The 15,338-nt window shown below is 39.5% G+C and overlaps 1 protein-coding gene across 3 annotated transcripts in view; it reads left to right on the forward strand.

Moving 5' to 3' along the window:
- Positions 1-15,338, forward strand: part of NHSL2 (NHS like 2) — a 200,923-nt gene that overhangs the window by 4,729 nt on the left and 180,856 nt on the right. The window lies entirely within an intron of this gene.

Here is a 15,338-nt window from a genome sequence, read left to right on the forward strand (position 1 = left end):
CATGACTTCTCTGAGCCTCAGATCCCTCGTCCATAAAGTGAAGTTAATTGCAGTACCTACTTTATGCAATCATTATATTTTTACAAGAAATAATTCACAGGAAACACTTAACATACTACTTAATAGCTTCAATTAGGAATTCTTAATTACTAACTTGGACATCTTGAACCTCTCTAAGACTCATTTTCTTCATTTATGAAATGGGAGCACAATGCCAACTTTGTCAAAGTTACAACATCATGAATTGTCTGGCCGAAGGCAGGTTCCCAGCATCTCTGGCTGCCCTCCCTTTCCCAATATACCGCTTTTGGTCTCTCCTGAACAAAAGCCCAGGAAAGATACCTTTAGGAAAATAAATGTATCAAGTAAATACAATGACCTTTTTGAAACTTTTTATTTTAAAGTAATTATAGATTCACAAGCACTTGTAACACATAGCCAGGAGGTCCCATGACCCTTCATCCAGCTTCCCCCAATATTAACATAAGGCTGACAATTGTGCAATCGCCAAACCAGGAAACTGGCATTGGCATAAATGACAGAGGTTACTCAGTATGATCAACAGAGCTTATTAAGACTTTAACAGTTTTACAATACTCTGTGTACTTGTAGCTAGACAAGTTTTATCACATGTGTAGATTTGAGTCACTAGCACCACAATCAAAATTTAGCATGGTGTTATCTGTCTGTATTTTCCCCCAGTCCTCATTGCACTAACTTTGGCAACCCAGAACCTATTGTTCTATTGTATATACATTGATTTTAAATCTCAACAAAGCTATATTTAAGAATTCTTACTTTATATTCTATATGCTATATTTAAGAATTCTTACCTTTAAAGATGGGAGTTTTTTTCATTCAGTATAAATTCTCTTGAGACCCAGGCAAGTTACTGCATCTATCAAGAGTTTATTCCTTCTTATTGATGAGTAGTCCATAGTCCACCTTAGGAATCTATCAGTTTATTTAACCATTCACTTGTTGAGAGACTTCTCAGCTACTTCCAGCTTGGAACTATTGGGAAGAAGCCTTCTAGGAATACTTATGAACAGGTTTGTATGTGAAAATGTTTTCATTTCTCTGTGATAAATTCCCAAGAGGGTAATTGCTGAGTCATATGAAATTGTAAGACAGATTTTTAAAGAACCTTTCCAATTGTTTTCCACAGGGGATTTACTATTTTACATTCCTACCTATAAATATGAGGGATCTAGTTTCTCTACATTCTCCCCTGCTTTGGGTTGTGTGTGTTAGGCTGGGTTGGCTAGAGAAACAAATCCAGGGACTCTCATATATGTTTATGAAAGAGCTTTATATCAAGAAGTAGTTATATATCAGGAAAATGGCCCAGCCCAGTCCAGCTCAAGTCCATAAGACTTTACCAGTTACTGCCAATACTAGTCCTTAAGTTCCCCTTCAGACTCACGTAGCCACATGCAATGGTGCAGAACACAGGAAGATCACAAACTGGTGGGTGCAAAGTCGTGTGGATCCAATGGTGATGGAGGCATCACAGGGCTCTGACAGGTCTCAGAGTGGCTCACCAGCAAAAAGGTGAAGGCAGAGTGAGAGAGGGGAGGTTCCCAGCATCCTCCTTATGATAAGGCTACGCGACAAGGAGGTACCATCAGGCTGATTGACAGGCTAGACTCCATCCGCCCACTTCTATATAACAATTTGACATGAAATTTCGTAACTACCACAGTGGTGTTACTTTTTAAATTTTAGCTATTCTATTAGGTATGAAGTGATGTCTCATTTTGGTCCTAACTTACATTGTTTGAATGGCTAATGAGGAAATCTGATGTCCAGTAGTTAAGCACTTGACTGCTAGTGGAAAGTTGGCAGTTCAACCCCACCAGGCATTCCATGGGAGAACAGACCTGGTGATCTGCTTCCATAAAGATCACTGCCTAGGAAATCCTATGGGAAAGTTCTACTCTGTCCTACAGGCTTTGAACTGGAATGAACTCAACAACAAACAATAATAGTAAATAATATTCAACTTCTTTTCATATGTTTATTTATCCTCATACCCTTTTTAGTGCTATATCTGTTCCTTTTGTCCATTTTTTCTTTTCCTTCTTAGGTTTTATGGTAGTTTGTGTGTAAATTTACAGAGAAGATTCGTTTTCCATTCAACAATTCATACATATTTTGTTCTTGACATTGATTGCAATCCCCTCAATGTGACAGCACTCTACCCACTTCTTCTCTAAGTTCTTCCATTTCCATTCATCCTACTTTCTTGTCCCTTCCTGCCTTTTGAGTTTTGTTTTGGGGCAAAAGTTGCCCACAGTCTCATGTGGTTGATTGTCCTGAGAAATTATTATTCACTTTATAGACCTATATATTTTTTGGCTGAAAGTTGATCCCTGGGGATAGCTTCAAATCCAGGCTTGAAGGGTGTTTAAGGACTACATATTGAGAGTTCTACCGGTCTCTATTAGACCAGAAAGTTTGGTCTTTTTATGATTATGAATTTTCTTGTACATTTTTTCTCCCGCTCTGTCCAGGACCCTCTGTTGCAATCCTAATCAGAGTGGTTAGCACTGGTAGCTAGGTCTCATATAGTTCTCCTGGTCTCCGTGTTTATGATTATGGCTAAGACATTTTCAGAATTTTGCTCCCTATCCATTCTACAATATCCTTGGACATAATTCTAGTACATACAAATACATACGAAGAAATATCCTCTGCAAAACCTATATATGCTTGTGAATGGACTCCCATTTGCCTTCCCATGTGTGTTCAGCTTGCATGACAATATATGTATGTACTCATAGATGTTGTCTGTTACTGCTACCATTTTGAAATTCTCTATTTACCTTTGTTAACTTTAACTTGTGTGTACTTCCTTTGCCCTAGGTCATAATGTGTTGTATATTGTATATTGCCTTTCCCTTCACCCCAATAAAGGGAAGTGCAGGAACCATATGTCTCTTCTCTAGGTGGTGATTTACCCTTCCTCCTCTCCCACCCTGTAGAGTAGTGAGGACTTAGAATGGACTCCATGGCAGTGGGTTTGTATTTTGGGTTTGTTCCCCTCCCATTATTAGTAACCATCAAAGAGTTTTTCGTTCTGTGTGTAGACCTTGTTTTGACTTCTTATAATAGAAGCCTCATAAAAGATTTGTCCTTTTGGGTTTGGATTGTTTCACTCAAAATAAGGTACTCCAGTTTCATCCATGTTATGAGGTGTTTCATGAATTCTTCATTGTCCTTTAATGTTGCATAGGATTTCATTCGGTGTATGCACCACATTTTGTTTATCTACTCATCTAATGATGGGCACTTAGGCTGTTTCCATTTGTTTGCTCTTGTGAGTAATATTGTGATGAATTCTGAGTGTCCATATATCTGTATCAAGACCCTTATTTTTCTAGGACATATATCTAGTGATGGAGTTGCTAGATCATATGGCTTTTCTGTTTGCATTTTTTAAGGAAGCCCCATATTGTTTTCAACTTTATACAATTTTATAGTCCCACCAGTCATGGAAGAGAGTTCCAGTCTCTCCACACTCTCACTACCATTTGCTGTTTTCAGTTACTTTGGACTTTGCTGCTAATTCTGGTGACAGATAATATTGCATTGTTATTTCGATGGGGCATCTCTCTAATGGGTAATGATCATGAGTATTTCTTCCTGTGTTTGTTGGCTACCTGTAAAATGTCTATTCATGTCCCTTGCCTAATTTTGTATTGGGTTGTCTTTTTGTTGTTGAGATATTGACATTTTCTAGGCACTTTAGAGTTTAGTCTCTTGTCAGATATGTCATTGCCAATTTTTTCTAGTTTATAGGTCCTCTTTTGGAGAAGTCTTTTGATATGCATAAGTGTTTCATTGTTAGGGGATCCTAGTTATATTATCTTCTGGTGTTTATGAGTTTTTGTTATGTTTTATAATATTTTTCTACCATAATTTAGAGCCCCTACGTTTGTTCCAATGAGTTCTGGTGGTGCTGCGGAATAAGCACTGGGCTGCTACCACAAGGTCAATGGTCCAAAACCCAGCAACTGCTCTGCAGGAGGATGATGAGGCTGTCAGTAACAGCTTCTGTAAAGATTTACAATCTCAGAAACCATATGGAGCGATTTTGATTTGTCCTACAGGTTGCTCTGAGTTGGAATTGACTCAATGACAGTGTTTTTTAACTTTTCCCCTATTTTTATTTAATATTCTTATAATTTGCGGGTTTACATTTAGGTCTTTAATTCGTCTTGAGTTCATTTTGTATATGGTGTTAAGTATGGATCTGCTATATTTTTCTGCAAATAGACATATAGCTTTGTCAACATCATTGGATAAAGAGATATGCCTTTAATGATTTGGGCCCTTTTCTTTAAGATCAGCTACATTCTAGGTGGATTGATTTACTTTTTGAGTTCTCAGTTCTAGTCGCCATGCCTGTTGGTCTACAGTGGCATGTTGCTTTGACTACTCTGTGTCGGAGGTTTTGAGACTAGAAATGTGAGACCCCATGCTTCATTCTTCTTTGACAGTGCTTTCCTCATCTAGGGTGCTTTACTTTCCATAAAAAGTTGGTGATTAATTTTTCCATCTCTTTAAAGAGTAATAGAAGCTGACAGCACTCTTTTAGCACGGCTTAGAAATGCCCCAAAGGTCACTTCACTCAGCAGCCCAAAGGCACTCAGTTCTGGTTGTGTGGTCAGGGAACCTAGCTTCCTAATTAAATGTCTCCAGGCAAGCTGATCAATTTTGCAAGCAAGCTTCCTACCCAAAGGCTTTCCTCACTCCCAAGACCAGGAAGCCCGCCACTCATGCTCTGGCTCTTGTTTCTGTTGCTGCCGCTCTTCTGCCATCCCACTACCATTTCTCTCGTGCCACCGCTTTATGGTCTGGGTCAAGGAAATTTAATGCACAGGGATCTCTGGGTCCAGAGGGTATACTCTACTTTGGACTCTTTTTTCTTTTTCTTTTTGTCTCTTTTTTTTTCTTGATGGTAGTGAGATTCCCCCTTCTGCTGCTAAGATGGCTCAATTTATACCTAGCAGAATGGCAAAATTAACCCATCACATGTCGGAGTTCCAAGTGTTTACCATTACAATTCGCTCTATTAACAATCACTCACAACTGAATCATATCATCTTATCAGCATCATTCCCCACCTTTTTAACCCAGACTCATCAAGTAAAAGTCATTTGGTGGAAGTTATAAAGATAATGATTAAAATAGTTATATTGAATACTTAGTCGTGGTAAGGATTCATAAATTTTATTTTTTAAACAGCTTTTTAAAATAATTGTTTTTTTTAATTGCTCTCCTACTTCCAATTTTATTGACTGCTGCTCTTATTTTATTATTTCATTCTTCCAGCTTTGGCTCTATTTTGTTCTTTTAATTTATTGCATAAGAATTGGTAGTATAGATTTGAGGCCTTTCTTCTTTTCTAGAGTAATTGCTTGCATTAAACTGCATCCTACAAATTCTTGAAGTTGTATTTTAATTTAAATTCAGTTCAATGTAGTTTTTTTCCTTTGAGATTTCTTTTGACCCATGCATTATTTAAAAGTGTGCTGTTTGAAATCATACTGAATATATTCTCTTGCCGTAATGGAATTAAGCTAAAAATCAGTAGTAAAAAGACAACAGGTAATCATATTCAGTATGATTTCAAAGTTTTTTTCAATACCATTTTATTGGGAGTTAATAGTTACCTATCATACTATAGTTCAATCACACCAAGCCACGATCAGTTTCCACACATTCTTTTCCTTCCTGGACTCCTTGACATTGTCTCTCTTTTAGGCCCAATTCCTACCACCACTGTAACCCACCCTGAAACCCTAATTCTACTTACTATCCCTATAGCTTCATCAATCCTGGGCTTAATATATGGAAAACATATAAGAAAAATGCAAGAGTCGACTCCAAATGACATAACAATCTGAGTTAAAGCCCAATATGAACAAACAAAATATACAGAAAATGTTGGTAATCAGATCAGTCCTAACATGCATCACAGAGGGATCAAATGATCAACTGACAAGGTTTGAAAAGTGTGTTAAGGTTTGTATAATGACCTAAGGTACAGTGTACCTCAGTAAATGTTCCCTGGGTTCTTGGGGGTGGGGTGTATTGTACAATTGTTGATAGAGTAGTCTATGTATTTAAATTAGATACCGTGGGTATTGAAGTCTTCACATATAATTGTGGATTTGTTTATTTTTCTTTTCAGCTCTATCAGCTTTGCTTCATATATTTTGGGGCTCTGGTATTTGATGCATACACATTTAGGATTGTCTTTTGGTTAATTAATTCTTTTATCATAATGCATTGTCCTTCCTTTTCCTTAGTAAATATGTTTGCTCTTAAAACTATCTAGTAATTATATGATCTCTCCTTTTTAAATCATTTTTGCATGATATTTGTTCAATAGCTTTACCTTCAACTAACTCCTTTCTTATTTTTAAGTGAGTGACGTAGAACACATAGTTGGAACATGTTCATAAATCTACCCTGCCAGTCTCTATCTTTTCATTGACGTATATACAGCATTTGCATTCAATATAATTAGTGACATATTAGGGCTTCAGTATGCTATTTTATGTTTGTTTTCTGTCTGTTGTTCTTAGGCGTTATTAGTTGCGTAGGTTCAGACTCAGAGCGACCCTTTGTGCAACAGAACGGAACACCGCCCGGTCCGGCGCCATCCTCACAGCTGCTCTTCTGTTGGAGCCCAGGGCTGCAGCCACTGGGCCAGTCCATCTTGTCGAGGGGCTTGCTCTTTCGCACAAATTTATCAAGCATGATGTCCTTTTGCAGACTGGTCTCTCCTGATAGCATGTCAAAAATACACGCGCAAGCTCTCGCCATCTTGCTTCTAAGGGGTATTTTGGTCACACTTCTTCCGAGACAGGTCTGCTTGTCCTTTGGCAGTCCGGAGTACGTTCAATGTTCATCACCACGACCATAATCCAGAGGCATCGATTTTCCTTCAGTTGTCCTTATTCCTTATTTGCTTCGACTTTCACATGGATATGAGGCAATTGAGAATACCATGGCTTGGGCCAGGGACTCCTTAAACCACAAAATCGCATCCTTGCTTTTCAACACTTTAAAGAGGTCTTGTGCAGCAGATTTACCCAATGCAATACGCCGTTTGAGCTCTGGACTGTTGCTTCCATGAGCACTGAGTGTGGATCCAAGCAAGGCGACAGCCTTGGCAACTTCGAGCTTTTTTCCGTTTCTCACGGTTGGTCCAGCTGTGAGGATTTTTGTTTTCTTTACCTTAAGTTGTAATCTATACTGAAGGTTGCAATCCTTGATTTTCATCAGCAAGTGCGCCAAATCTTCCTCACAAGGTTGTGTCGTCTGCACATTGTAGGCATATTATACGCCTTTATGTTATAAGTCGGCATGTTAATTAGCCTTCCTCCAATTCTGGCGCCAAGTCCTCATACAGTCCGGCTTCGATGGGAAGAGGACACGATGCTGTTGCACACCTTTGCGGATTTGAAACCCTGCGGTGTTCTCGTTTTCCAATTGCACAACTTCCTCTCGATCCATGTAGACAGGGTCTGCATGAGTACACTGTAGTGTGCTGGGATTCCCATTCTTCTCAAGGCTTCTCAGAGTTTGTCATGGTCCACACAGTCAAATGCCTTGGCAGAGTCAATGAATCACAAGTAAGCATCTTTCTGGTGTGCTCTGCTTTCAGCCAAGCTCCATCTGACAGCAACAATGACCTCTCTTGTTCCACATCCTCTTCTGAATCCAGCTTGAACCTCTGGCAGCTCCCTCCATATACTGCTGCAACCAACTATTATTGAATGATCTTCAGCAAGTTTCACTTACATACGGTAGCACTGATATTGTTCTGTAATTTGAGCATTCTGTTGGGTCACCTTTCTTGGGAATGGGTACAAATATAGATCTCTTCCAGTCAGTTGACCAGGTAGCTACCCTCCAAATTTCTTGGCAAAAACGAGTGAGTGCTTCCAGGGCTAAATCAAGTTGTTGAAAATTTCTATTGGATCTCCATAAATTCCTGGAGCCTTGTTTTTTGGCTAATGCTTTCATTGCAGCTTGGATTTCTTCCTTCGGCACCATTGGCTCTTGATCATATGCTACCTCTTGAAAGGATTGAATGTCGTAGACTTGTTCTTTTTGATACAGTGACTGTGTATTCTTTCCATCTTCTTCTGTTACTTCCCACATCGTTCAATATTTTACCCATAGACGTTTTCAATATTCCAATTGGGGCTTGAATTTTGCATGATTCCTTTCAGTTTAAGATATGCTGAGCCTGTTCTTCCTTCTTGGTTTTCTAACCCTAGGTATTTGCATATTTCATTATAATGCTTTACTTTGTCTTCCCACACTGCCCTTTGAAATGTTCTGTTCAGCTTTTTTACCTCATCCTGTCTTCCATTTGCCTTAGCTACTGTACAATCAAGAACAAGTTTCAGAGTCTCTTCTGACAGCCATTTTATATTTTCTTTCCTGATTTTTAAGGACCTTTTGCTTTTTTCATGTTTGATGTTCTTGATGTCTTCCCACAGCTCATCAGGTCTTCTGTCATTAGTGTTCAATGCAGCTAATGTATTCTTGAGATGTACTCCACATTCAGGTAGGATATACTCAGGGTTGTATTTGGGGGTCTAGTGGATTTCTTTTCATTTTCTTCAGCTTCAATCTTAACTTACATAAGAGCAATTGTTGGTTGGTTCCACAGTCGGCCCTGGCCTGGTTTTAGCCCTGATTCTACATCATCTCTTCCCACAGATGTAGTCAATTTGATTTCTGTGTATTCCATCTGGAGAAGTCCATATGTATCTTTATGTTGTTGAGAAAGGGTATTTGCTACAAATAAATCATTGGTCTTGCAAAATTCTATCATACATTCTCCAGCTTCATTTCTATCACCAAGGCCAATTTTTCCAAATACTGTTCCTTCCTCTGTGTTTCCAACCTTTGCATTCCAATTGTCAATAATTATTCGTGCACTTTGGCTGCATGTTTGATCAATTTCAGACTGAAGACAATGTTAGAATTCTTCGATTTCTTCATCATTAGCTTTAGTGGTTGGTTCATAAATTTGAATAATAATTGTATTGGCTATATTTCCTTGTATCCATATAGACAGTATACTATCACAGACAGCATTTTACTGCACGATAGATCTTGAAATGTCCTTTTGGATGATAAATATGATGCTATTCCTCTTTAATTTGTCATTCCTTGCATAGTCAGCCAAGTGATTGTCTGATTTAAAATGGCCAATACCAGTCCATTTCACCTCACTAATGCCCTGGATATTGATCTTTATGTGCTTCATTTAATTTTTGACAATTCCTAGTTTTCCTAGATTGTTAGTTCGCCCAGTCCAAGTTCCAATCATTAACAGATGTTTGCATCGGTCTCTTCTCATTTTGAGCTGTGTCCCATCAGCCAAGGAAGGTCCCGAAGGCCCCATCATTATAGTCCACTCTGTATTTGGAGTGCCTTCAGTTCTGAGGGGCTACTCTTCTGGTACTCTAACAGTGCTCTGTGGCTACTCCTAAGGTTTTTTGTGGCTAAATCCTTAAAAGAGGACCACCCATTCCTTCTTCATAGTCGGTTTAGTCTGGAAGCTCGGCTGAAACCTGTGACCATGCTCATATTTGAAATACCAGTGACATAGCTTTCAGCATCGCAGCCACACACAAGCCACCACAGTATGACAAACTGACAGACAAGTGGTGGCTCGTGGTTTTCTCTGATTTTTACGTGTTTGTTTTTTATATTTTTAACCCATCTTCCCTTTGTGGTACTTGAACACTGTTTTTATTTATTTGGAATTCCATTTTGAATATCTCATAGGGTCTAAGTATATGTCTTTGTATACAAAATTAAGTCAAAACGTATACTATAAAAATCACAGAAACCTTTACACCTTTAAGAAACAAAGCTATCACAATGTGAAGGTATTATTTCCCGTCATATCTTCCTTCTAGCTCTATACGCTTCTAAAGGATGTATTTCCATCTGTATCGCCAACCTCTGAAGAATTCTGCCCTCTGTGATTTGCCCCACGTTGAAATGGCAGTTTAGGTATCCTTAAAGGAACTCAAATAGTGTTACTTTCACAAAAAAGAAAGAAATCTTAAGGGGCAAGATACGAATTGTAGGGTGCATAGGATAGGTTCCCCAATGAAATTCTCACAGAACAGACCCCGACGACTGAGCAGGTACATTGTCACAACAGGAGGGATTCCTTGGCATAAATTCCCTGCCCTTTTTCTCTCCATGCAGCTTTCAGTTTTCTTAAAACTTCTTCATAATAAGCCCTCAAGCTCATTGCATCACCTTCAAGAAAACCTGTCAAGATTATTCCCTTGGCGATCCCAAAAAGCATTCACAATAACAGGCAGTCCCTTTGATGGTCTTGATTGGACCCTGCTCTCTGGATCATGTTGGTAAATCCAAGACTCATGTCCAGTTACGAATCTTCCATAAAACCATCTTTGTTATCTCTAATCTTGCTTAAAGTTCTGGTGGAAAAATCTGCCCTTTGAGTTAGCTGAGCTTCACTCAATGCTTCTGATACCCATCAAGCTGCAAGATTGTTAGGGCCGCTATGGTTCATTAAAATTGAAAATCTGAATCATGTGCCATCTCCATTTCAGAAGCTATTTATCAAGCTCTACTTGGTAAATTATATGGACTAATTATACGGGTCTTTTACCACCGGGTGATGGACTTCAGTCACACTTCTTTCATTTGTTAAGCCTGGTAGTCTCAAGGTTAGGAGGTCTTACCAACCTCCCTTAAAATGTTCGATCCTACTCTATCCATCAACAACCCCTTTTATGTGGGGGTAGCAGTCCTGTAAACTTGTTGCGAAATGTCTGTGATTTCGGGAGATGTCCACTTGGTTTTGGGGGATATAATTTTATTTTAGTGCCAACCTCATAAATAATAAGCTATTTCACAAAAGATCTTGTTCTAAAGGCACTCTAACAAGATAAAGGCTAGTATATTACTGAGAGAACTTGGCTGATTCCATCTACTGATTGCAGAGAGACGTTTGAGCATGTTTGCTTTGAAATAAACTCATGAATGTATGAACTAGAACTGTTCTAGCAATATTTTTTTACCTACCCTCATGGCTGTTTTAGGAGCCCCAGTAGCATAAGGATTATGAATTGGGCTGCTAGCTTCAAGGTCAGCAGTTCGAAACCACCAGTCTTGGGAGACAGAGCTTTCTATTCCTGTAAAGAGTTACAGTCTCAGAAAATCACAGGGGCAGTATTAACATAGTGGTCACTATGAGTCCACATCAACTTGATGGCAGTGAGATAGACAATACATTACACCCGCATACATATAATGGTTGGTATTGTCATTTTACTGGTACAAGTGAAGTATAAAAACGTTGCCTCATTTTTGTTCCCTTGCTTATAATTGTCCTAGATAACTTCTCTGCATACATTAAAAGCAGGGGTAGGGAACATCCAGCCCTCGAGCCATATAAGGCCAGAGAAATTTCAATTAACAGCTAATGTCACATGCTTCACCAAAGAGAAGCAGTTCCAGCATTAGGGATGAGCTTATTAAATGTTTGACCAGTATGACCTGAGACTAATATGATTAATGTCCAAATAGTCCTTGGCAGTAAAAAGGACTCCCCAACCCCGAGTCAGTATTGTGATTTTACTTCCAGTGTCAAACATAATTTAGAAAACTGAAATGGAAGGGTTTTTGTTTTGTTTGTGCTACCTGTATTCTTCCATTCTGCTGTTCCAAGCTTTCTTCATTTGTGCTTTCTTTCTGTTGTGTAAAGAACGCCCTCTGTTCGTTTAGAGTCCGTGTGCTGCTGACAAAATCCGTCATCGGATAACGTCGCAGGTTCCCTTCCTTCCTGCAAGTTATTTTTACAGGATGTAGCAGTTGGGGTTGACATTTCCCTTCTTACAGCATTAGAAAAATGTTATGCCACTTTGTCCTGGCCTGGGTGATTGTTCGGAAATTCTTATTGTTCTTTGAATTGCTTTTCTTTGGTAGGTGATGGCTTGTTCCTCTTTAACTGCTTTCAAGACCTCTTTCTTTGCCTTTAGCTTTAAAATAGTTGTCAGTGGGTGATTTGGTGTGTATGTCTTTGTTTTTCTTCTGTTTGGGTTTTGTGGTGAAATACATATGACAATTTTTTTTGTCATTTTAGAAAGTAAGTATAAAATTTAGTGACACGATTCTATTCTGCATACCATGTAACCACCACCACCTTCAACATGACAGTTCATTCCTTAAGCTGGAACTTCCCATCCCTCAGCAGCCTTTGGTGAGCACTGCTGACATTTTGTCTCAGTGGCTTTCGACCTCACAGGCAGGGAAGAACTGCCCCTGTGCGTTTCTGAGACCATAAATCTTTACAGGACTGTAATTGTACTGCGGGCGGCTGGTGGTTTCAAACTGCTGATCTTTCGGGTTAGCAGCCTCCTGCCTAACAACTACCCTACCAGGGCTCTTCTCACCATGACTGGTTAAAATTCTTCCTGTACCTTTCACCTTTGTGCCTACCCTCTTCAGTACTTTGCACACCCTCAGTGTCCCTCCCTCTGCCACTCCGCATCTGTCAGTCTGCAGCCCTGTGTTCTCAAAGACAAAAGGACTGACTAATAGTTATTGAGCATCTACTGTATACCATGTTAAGTGCTTTGACATACCCCGTCTCATTGGTGGTCCCAACCATACACGCCCAAGGAGTTTTCATTTCCATTTTCAATGAGGAAACTACACGCTAAATGAGTGGAAACAACTCTCGTGCCTTGGACACGGTGATCCTTGCGCAATGGGGAAGAGTTCAGCTAGCCACTAGCAGCCTTTGATGGGAGAATGGGCTTGCTCTTCGTTTTGAGACTGTTGACTACTCTATAACGAGAGTCACTCCTTTTTGATTGATGTGCCCGACTCCTCCCTTGAGTGGGTAGCCTACATTTCCCCGGTTCATCCTGGAGTCTTGGATAAGAGCCAATGGGTGCTACCCCCAAGTCAGAAGAGGGAAATGGTACGGATCCTGACTCCAGACCTTTATTTCAATTCTTAATAAAAAATCTTAGTAAGAATGCTTCCAATTGTTCCCAAGAAATACTATTGGGAGTTCAGGAGCGCGGGAGGGGGGGGGGGAGGCACGGTTAATTATCATCCCAAACCTTACCAGAATCGTCCCTTTTTCTAGCTACCTATTTTCCAAGATTATAGTATACATTTGGGTCCCTTCATGAGGTTGCTGCTGGGAAACATGTTATCTTCTCTTTTTGATAAAAAGCAAACAAACCTCACCATCAGAATTTTAGATAAATTTGGTACATTCCTACAGTAGCTTACTACACAGTAGTAAAAATGAATAAACCAACATAGTTAAATCTCACAAACATAATAGGAAGCGAAGGAAGGAAGTTGTAGAAGGATGTTATATGATACACAAAGTTTAAAGATATGTTAAATGATCTCTACACATATTACGAACACATGTATTCATAGTCAAAGTATAAAGACCAAGTGTGGGATCGTGGGTACTTGTGAAGGGGAAACATGTGATTGAGAATATACAGAAGGTCTCATGTATCTTGTGATGTTTTATTTCTTTTGGTTACATGGTGGTCACACAAATCTTTTGTGCATGCCTGAAATATTTTATTTATTTTTAAAGAGATCTAAAAAATACAACAATATAGAAAAGACACGGACAAAGGACTAATGACTTAGGTTGCCACTGTTCTCTATGTGACCTCAAGCAATTTTGATTCATCAATCATCCTGGGAGCTCTGCAAGGCAGGGGTCTGGATCTGCTCTGCCTCTAGCCTCTCCCCGCACCCCCAAGTGTTCTAACCTGGGACAAAGCACACTAAGGATGTTGGAAAGAACTTAGTAATTTTGAGAATGACGAATGCAACGAATGTATAAGGGTGCTTTGCTCAATTGATGTATGTACGGATTGTGATAAGAGTTGTATGAGCCCCAATAAAAAGATTTGTTAATAAAAAAATTTTTTTAAGAACTTAGTTCCTGAGAAAATAAATGGATTGGCTGATTTGGCTTGGGTGGCCAGGCTGAGTTTGTCTCAATCCAGTGTCTTCTGTTGGTCTTTGTTATGATAGCTGCTTGAGGAGATATGCCCCAACAACATACTCAGCAATGAACTCCGAGAATTAGCGCTGACTGGGCACACAGGTTATATCTGTACTTTTGGATTCATTTAACAGACATGTTTACTGCCATGAACAAACATTCTCTCAAGGCCCAGATGCTTATTAACCATGTCACCTGACCTGAAGGCATTACCTTGTTTAATCCTCATTCCCACTCTAGAATTTGAACCTCAAACGACTTGCGAATGAAGGACTCAGAGCCAGAAAGTGCTGGAGGTAACACTGTAAAACATGGAATAGCCTCCAATCCTAAACTATCCTTGGTCAAGTGGCTCCGTTTTTGAAGTGACCCTCTCCTAAGTAGCTAGAGTATACCAGGCTCTGCACTAAGCACTCAGTCCTGTATGAGACTGACTTCACAGTTGGTTTAGGAAATTAGAACTGCTCCAGTGCCTTCCTAATTGCTCTTCTTTAAGCTAAAACACTCACTTCTACAGAGTTGCTATTGACTCCTAGCAACCCTACAGGACAAGCTAGAACTGCTCCCTAGGGGGTTCTCTTTATGGGAGTAGAAAGCCCCCTCTTTCAAAATTAATACAAGGGACGGAACCAATTAGATCTAAGAAGATTTAGAAGGAAAACATGTGAGGAAAATGTTCTACTTTTTACAATCATTTATATAAAATTGTAATAAGTGAAAATGAAGTCACAAGGACAAAGTATAGATCCGTGGTTGCTTGGGGATGAGAGGAGAGGAAAGAGGGAGACAGGACCAAGGGAAACAAGGAATCTTTGGAGTAGATGGATAGGTCTACTATTTTGAAATCGGTGATGGTTTTCTAAGGAGTTCCCCAGCTGCCACTGAGTTGTTCCTATCTGACAGGGTGCCCGTGGGCGTCAGAGGAGAACTATGCACCACAGGCTGCTCAGTGGCGCAGTTTCCACAAGTCTATTATTTGTCCTTTCTTTCTTTTAAAAAAAATCATTTTATTGGGGGCTCATACAACTCATCACAATCCATACATACATTCATTGTGTCGGGCATATTTGTACATTTGTTGCCACCATCATTTTCAAAATATTTCTTTCTACTTGAGCCCTTGGGATCAGCTCCTCATTCCCCCTCTCCCACCCACCCTGTCCCTCACGAATGCTTGATAATTTATAAATTATTTTTTCATGTCTTACACTGTTCGATGTCTCCCTTCACCCACTTTTCTGTTGTCCGTCCCCCAGGGAGG

The sequence above is a fragment of the Tenrec ecaudatus genome, chromosome X (assembly GCF_050624435.1).
Source record: "Tenrec ecaudatus isolate mTenEca1 chromosome X, mTenEca1.hap1, whole genome shotgun sequence".
NCBI classification, from domain to species: domain Eukaryota; kingdom Metazoa; phylum Chordata; class Mammalia; order Afrosoricida; family Tenrecidae; genus Tenrec; species Tenrec ecaudatus.